Here is an 8,005-nt window from a genome sequence, read left to right on the forward strand (position 1 = left end):
TGTGTGAAATTAGATCCATCACAAGCCTTTCAATACATCTGTCTGTGCATCCTGTTGGGCAGTCTCAGCCAAAGATTTGGCTGAAGCAAAGGACAGACTGAATGGGAGCGTCCGGCAAGCTGACATACAAGACACTAATGCTGCCTCTGGCCTCTGTCTACGTTGAGGGCCTCTGACATTTGGTATTTGTTGGAAAGCTATTTCTATAAAATGCTGAGAGGAGCCCAAGGCTTAATCTCTCTCTCTCTGTGTCGTGGCCTCTCTCACTCTGCTTGTCTCTTATTTTCTACACATGAGTACATAAATTGTTGTGGCATTACTATTCTATTGTCATTTTACCAGTGTCACTTCGATCAGACTTACAAGTAATATAATCACATAATACTTATCACAGGTTGTATTACAATTATCCATCCATCCATCCATCCATCCATCCATCCATCCATCCATCCATCCATCCATCCATCCATCCATCATCTTCTTTGGCTTATCTAATTCACAGCTTATGAATATAACTCCTGTGATTTTACTCTAGCTGTGATTCTCTGTAGCTCACATGAAAACATTGTAAAGCTGCTGATTCCTGATCAGCCACTGATTTCTGGTTCCTGCTGTAAAGAGCTTCCAGAGGGACACGTCTCTGGGATCTGTGATTTCTTTGCTTGTTAAAAAGAAAAAGTCCATTTTATTTTGTCTATTAGCCAGATTAGTTTCTGCCATTGTGAAGTGACAAGATAGTGTATAACCATGGAGACATCAACTTACGTAATAGATCCAGCCCCCAAGGAAGTGCTGGACAGTGAGGCCGAGAGTCTACAATTACAGCTGCAGGTGGTCAGGTGGCCTCTCATCCATCCATCCATCCATCCATTCATCCATCCATTTTCTCAACTGCTTTTCCAGCAGTTGATTTTGGAAATAAGTTGATTTTTATGATTCTTCATGATTACTTTTTAGTGCTCCTTATTACTGCAGCCATCAGTCACCAGCTTACTGGGATCGATCTGATTTTTATCTTTACCTAAAAGAGCCCTGAGATAACTGTCCTTGTGAATCGCTACTGCATAAATAAAACCAACTGAACTGAAATGTAAGTAAACCAAAGTGAATGTATGAATATAAAACAGACCTGTTCCACCCCTGAGTTTGCCTGAGCTGACTTTTTTATTTATGCATTCCAACACAACACTGGAATCAATTCTGGTTCTACATTTACACCTGCTGTTGCCATTTCTTTCTGTAAAGTCTGGTCTTCACCTTTTGCAAAACAGATAATGCAGATTCACATAGTCAGACACATACGTATATCAGCAGCTACCAAATAGTTTCCTATTTTTTCCTCTCGGCTGCTGGCCACCTGCTACAGATAATGAAATGAGGCCTACAGTGTGCTGGACTCCCTTCCACTCCCAGCCCGGACAACATGGCATTGTATGAGCTGTTGCTCTTGTGCCAGCTTGGGATGGGGGGTGGGCGGTTGAGGAGGATATAATACTCATTTGGAGAGCATTGCTAGGGCGTTGCTTCAGATACAGCTAATCCTCACACCTCATCACAGGGATGTGGGGGGCTGCTGCAGCATTTCTTTACCCTTGGCTTTTTTTCCCTCCTCTCTTCACACATAAGCCCTCTCCCACTGTGTTTTTTCATCTCTAAGCCCTTTTCACATTTTCCCTTTCCTCTCCGGCATCATTTATCCTCTTTTCTGAGGCATAAGGGCTAAAAAGGCAGTAGAAAGAAGGAGGTAATAGAGGATTTAGTACTAGACAAGACTGGCTGAAAAGAACTGAGGACAGAGCACAGCAGGGATCAAAGCATAAAGTAGACTCTGCATTTGGTTCTGAGCTCCATTAAACGTTAAAAGTGTATTCATAAAATTCCAAGAATCTGCCATAGTTTTAGTGCTCATAATAAATCTTATAATAAACAACCTTTTCAAGCTGTTTAAGCATGCCCACAGTTACTACACATATACAAGCCACTTTGCAACCCACCTCCACCACAGCTATTCCTTTCATGCGTTACCTAAGTTAACCACTGTTATGTTGTAGTCATTCACAACTGCTCTGTTCTGTGCTGACATTTTTCTCTATCTAATCACATGCTCACAGAAAGTTGTTTGTGAGGAGGCAGAACACAACTATGCCACTAAACATAAACCTGGCCAACTTCCCACAGCTTCATAAATATATTCAATATGCACAAAAATGTTGGTCCACACCTCTTAATCTTTGAATTCATGTTTTTTGGTGTCTGTCTTTACAAACATTTGTGAAAGAACATGTCAGTGAAGCTCACTGAGTTCTTGTGTGGTACTGCGATAGAATTTCACCTCTGCGACATGTCTGTTTGTGAAATGTCTTCCCTTTGTGATATTCCACATTCAGCTGTAAGTGGTATTACTGCAAAGGGAAAATGTGTAGGAACCACAGCAACTCAGCCCCAAAGTAGCAGACCATATAAAGTCACAGAGGGAAAAGTCACCAACAATCTGCCGACTCAAAAACTCCAAAAGTTCCAAACCTCCTCTGGCAATAACATCAGCACAGAAACTGTGTGCTGGAAGCTTCATGACATGGAGTCTCACAGTTCAGCAGCTCCACTGTGTAGATGGCCCCATTCTAACTTTATTATTCTTACTTTATAAATGTTCCTTTTCCAGTCTGTGTTCGTCTAATAAATAGAAGGATAGAAGGATGTAGCACATAGTGTCACTTTTATTTAATTTGGGAATTTTTCACAATGCTTAATATACCAAATAATATGGTGATAATAATGTTAGTTTCCAAATTTGTTATTCCAACTTTATTTTCTTGTGCTGGTTTTTTTATTATGCCAAATCCTTTTAAGGCACTTTTTGATTTCCTGTTTGTTTCAAAATTATTGTTTTATCTGTTAATAATGTAACTTTTTTCTGAATGATATTCTACACTCACCAGCACATTATCCTGATAACCGTGTCATAACGCTCAGGCTCATCTTAGAGTGCTTTCTTGAACATGACAATGAGTTCACTGTACTCCAGTGACCTCCATAGTCACCAGTGGTGATAACTCTCTGACGTCTGACCCTAACTATAGGAAATCAAAATATGTATTTGTATGCCACCTATTGTGACTCAGACCTCAGAGGATTAAGACGCTATGTTAATATCAGTGAAAAATGGCAAATGGACGTGTTGTCATATATCGCTTTCTACTCTATCAGAGCACTCAAAGCACTGACTTCTGTTTGGGAAATGGTGGTTAATCTAAAGCTTAACACTGAACACCAGTCGGAAAGATCAAAACATACTAGTTTACCTTCTTATTTGTAAAGTTATGATTTGTGCAAAACAAATAAACAAAACAAAAGAAGAAAACAAAACAAAAAGCTGCAGCAGCTGAAAGAAAACATCATTTTAACTGGAGCCCTCTAAGAGAGCTTCATCCACTTTTCAACAGTTGCTTCCAAAACGTGAGCTCTGGGGTTCCTGGTGTGAGCTCAGGTGCAGCCCTGAGGTTTCAGCAAAGGTTAAGAAATTCAATCTCGGCCAAAGTAGTGACATTCACGTCATTAGGATTCAATTCATCGAATGTGGTTCTCAAAATTAAACAGCTTAGACCAGATGGGTTTCTATGTGACATTTGAGGCAATCAGTACTTTGGCACTTTTTGGAGATTTTATAATACAGCTCACAGGCACAAAAACCAGAGCAACACATTCAATTACATTATTTTGTTTTGGTAGTATGACTGGTAAAATTACATAACAACATGATAAAAACTAGGTAGGAAAAGGAGCTGAGCTGGGGGAGATTTGATATATGGCACACGGGAATGAACTCAGGATATGCTCAGGAAGCAGCTGCAGTATTTTTCATTAATCCATTTGTTTGTCAGTGTTAACAAACTGCAGCTCGTACAGGTGTACAGACCTGTGGACCGTATCTCAGGAAGTGGTTCTAATGACACTTTTGTTGAGCCAGTATGACTAAAGGAAAGAAGAAGAAAAAAGAAACCCCAGTCTTGAGCAGTATACACATAATGTCCATCACTAAAAATTGCAGAATACTTTCAATTTGATGTGTGTTTGTGCTTTTCAGACATTTATGAATTGGTGTTCTTAGATAGATTAAAAAAATGTCTTTGTGTGTTGTTGCCAAATGTATATTTGTACCCTCTCAACATGAGTTAGATTAGAAGTTGTGGTCAAAATGAAGAATATCCACTCATGAATGTTCTGGTAACTTTAGTTTTTAATGAATTCCTTGAATTGTTCTTTTTCCAGTTTGAAATGATTATACAGAATCAATTTCTTAATGGCTTAAAAGAAACAAGAATTTGAGTTTGAATTTGTTTTGGATTTTCTCTAAATCACACAGAACATTAGTGTCATGATCCAGCTGTGTGCAGGCAGGAAGAGGACCTAAATGCAGACTTAGATGTAGGACGTGAACTCAAAAACCCCAGTTTTGTTGCTCGATGCAAAACAATACAAAACTAAACTGGAAAAACCTAAGAATCTAAATCCACAGGGAGAAACACAGCCGTGAGGGAGAACGCAACACAGAACGGAGGGAGATGCTGACAAACGTCATGGAATAAAACACAAGGAGGGAAAACAAGGCACAAGAACTCAAACAACTATATAAACACAGATGCACAGACGGGGACACAGAGAGCAAAGAGACGAGGGGAGCCTAAATGTACAAAGGTTAACACAGAATAAACTCAGGATTACCACTAAGAATAATAAACCATAACACAAAAGGTCATAAAAACACAAGAAACACAAAATGCTGAGTCAAAAGGACCCAGAACCATGACAATTAGTAAGGTAAAGTAACTTGTTTCACTGCCCACTACTCTTGATGGACTTTCCCTCCCACTTCTTGCTCACTATATGAACATCTTCATTCTGGTCTCCATTCTTTCCATAGTACAAAAACGGCTCTTGTGACCACCTCTCCCATGGTTCACTCTATTTCAGTTAATTGGGATGTGCCCCAGGGGTTTTCTCTTTATTATTTATCTCCTATCTCTGCAGTATTTTAGGGAATATAATATTCAGTTTCACTTTTATGCAGATGACACCCAGTCCTATTTCTTTTCCAAACCCTCTCCAACTTTCCTGCCCACTAGGGCTGGGCCATATCATACCGTTCACGGTAATACCGGTATAATATTGGGCAATGATAAGAAAATGAAATATCGCAATAGAATATGGGTAAAATGTGCATGAGCAGTGCCTTTGCTTTCATACGCACATGGCGGAAAAAGCATGGTGGAGAATGATAACGGCGAAAGCGGATTGTTGAATGAAACGGATGAACCAGAATTGGTTTGTGAAAATGCTGCAACTTCAGTGGTGTGGAACTGGTTTAGCTTTCGTCCATCAGATACACAACAAAGCACTATTTTTGGTAGAGCATGCTAGCGGGCCGTCGTTATTACCGTTTTTTTTGGAAAATACGGCGCACTTAAAATCAATCCTTTGATTTTTCTGAAAATCGACAGTGCCCCTTATAATCAAGGGTGCACATAAGTGGTCCGCAGGTGCGCATTCGCTGTCAAAATAAAAGACGTGCACCAGATAAGAAGTTGCAACGCGCGTTACACTAGTAGTAGCACAGGAACAGAGCCGGAGGGAAAGAGAGAGAAAGAGACACAACAGACAACAAATACATTGATGGGTTTTTGTTTTTTTTTGGCACTAATAAAGTTGTGGAGTTTAGTATTGGAGTAAAGTATTTTGTCTAGTGTCAATTATATCGTCAGTTATATCGTTATCACAAATTTTCAAATGTATATCGTGATAAATATTTTTGGTCATATCGCCCTGCTCTACTGCCCACACCCGCTTCTGATCGTTTAAAGGAAATTAAAGTCATTCCTTCCCTTCAGGTTTAGACTCTGGGTGTCATCCTCAACAGCACTCTTGTCCTTCATGGCAGAATTCAGCTGACAACATTATATCCAGAACCAGAACATATAACACCTGGAGTAAAGTGGCTCCATTGGGTTCCAGTTCACCTAAGCATTAACTTCAAGACCCTCCTTTCAAACCTCTTCATAACCTTGATTCTCCACACTTGTCTGTTCTCCTGGATACATGCTCGCCCTCTTTGACACTTCAGTCCTCTTCAGCTTTTCTTTTCTTTACTGCAGCTGCTCACACGACTACTGTGTCAGAGCGTTTAGTCCATCTTTTGACCTCTCTCTCTCTCTCTTTCTCTTTTTAGCAAAATTGGTAGAGCGTATTTAAACTCTTTTGCACAAACCAGGCTTTATAAGTAATGTCCACTAATTTTTAATATTGTTCAGGTCAGGGCTTTAGGAAGGCAATTTTATACCTTTTATTTTAAAGGTATAAACGATGGGCTTCACACAGCTGAGATATTCAAAATTACAGTGGTAAGGTAAATCTACAAACTGCAAGTTTGTATTCATACATTGTTTTGGTTAATCAAGATAATCAGCTGATGATAAAACTTTCTGCCCATCACTGTGTGTTAAAAAAAGTATATTATCTTTTCAGGTTGCCTTGTTTAATTAAAAAAGGAACTAAATTTGAAGTATGTAATGACCATCTGAGACCATTAAACACAGCAGTAATAGGTTATAGCACAATATTTTATGTTGCAGTTGTACCTAACACCATCACTTTAAAATAATCCTCTGAAAGGATGTCTCAGGTTGTTAAATGTTCTCAGCTTGTCTCTCCTCATGTCCCGAACTCGCCTCCTTGGCTCACATTTCTGGTGGGAATCAGAAGAAATTAGAAAGGAGGTGTGATATGTACACGCAGAGCGGATGAACAATCGAACAGGTGAACCTATTGAAAGCAGCACAGATAGCATGAAAGGAAGGGAAAACACCAGACATGCACAAGTTAACTTTACAAACTAGACCAGAAAGCAAGTGGAAAAGACAGAAAGCAGAAAATCAAAGAAAAGCACAAAAGGCACAAAACAAATAATGCCGGATAAAATGAAAGTTACAAAAGAGACAGTTGTACAAAGTACCACAACTTTGTTGGGTGCTTGTTATAGTTGGTTGTGACCCAAATTAAAAACTGAATAAATAAATAAATAATAAGAGAAGAACACATTTATGTTCTAGGCCTGGTCATTCAAAGCCATTTCCTGCATCTGTGGCTGACTACAGAACGCCTGGCTCTGTCTCTTTTGTAAACTATACAACTTCACAACAGTTACTAGAAGCAGTTGATGCCTGTAATGACCCCATACTGCACAGAAACACTTTGGCATACATATCTTTGGAGGCCAATTTGCAGCATAACAGGCAGATGAGTCACAATAATTAAAACAGCAGCTCACTTCTCTCAGAGGTCAGTCAGTCTGTTGGCAGCAGACGCTGTTTGGGCTTCTGTGACATTCGTGCACAGAGAAAGTGCTTTTTAGACTGGATCAATAGGACCGGACATCTGGGATAGGCATGCCAGGGGATTAGCTTTGGGACTCATGCTTCGTTTTAATTTCCTGTCTGTGTTTGAACAGTTGTGCTTCCTAACTGTATGTCTTAAAGAGCATTTTAAAGGCATTTTAAAGGCACTGGGAAGTAGAGATGGCACGATACCACTTTTTAATGTCCGATACCGATTCTGATATCATAAATTTGGATATCTGCCGATACCAATATGGATTCGATATAGCGTATTTTGTAATCAACGAAACTGTTTTATATAACACTGATCAATCTAATAAATTTAAACCTACACCATCCTCCCTATTCTGGTATTTTAAAGAGTACTAACTAATAGGGTTGCCAACTCCCAGCAAAAATATCAGGGAACCACCCCCGCACTTAATCGATGTAATCAACTTTAATTTAATGCGTGTAAAACAAATGCACAGAATCAATTATTTTTCTACAATAATTAAATAGATTCAACATCTTTCTTCAACAGAATTGCAGACTGCACAGATGGTACCTTCCCAAAGGAAAAAGTACTATAGCTTACTAGGGTGTATATTACTATATACAATAATGGATTTCTATAC

This window comes from Pundamilia nyererei, unplaced genomic scaffold (assembly GCF_000239375.1).
Source record: "Pundamilia nyererei isolate P.nyererei 1_Seehausen unplaced genomic scaffold, PunNye1.0 scaffold00229, whole genome shotgun sequence".
NCBI lineage: Eukaryota > Metazoa > Chordata > Actinopteri > Cichliformes > Cichlidae > Pundamilia > Pundamilia nyererei.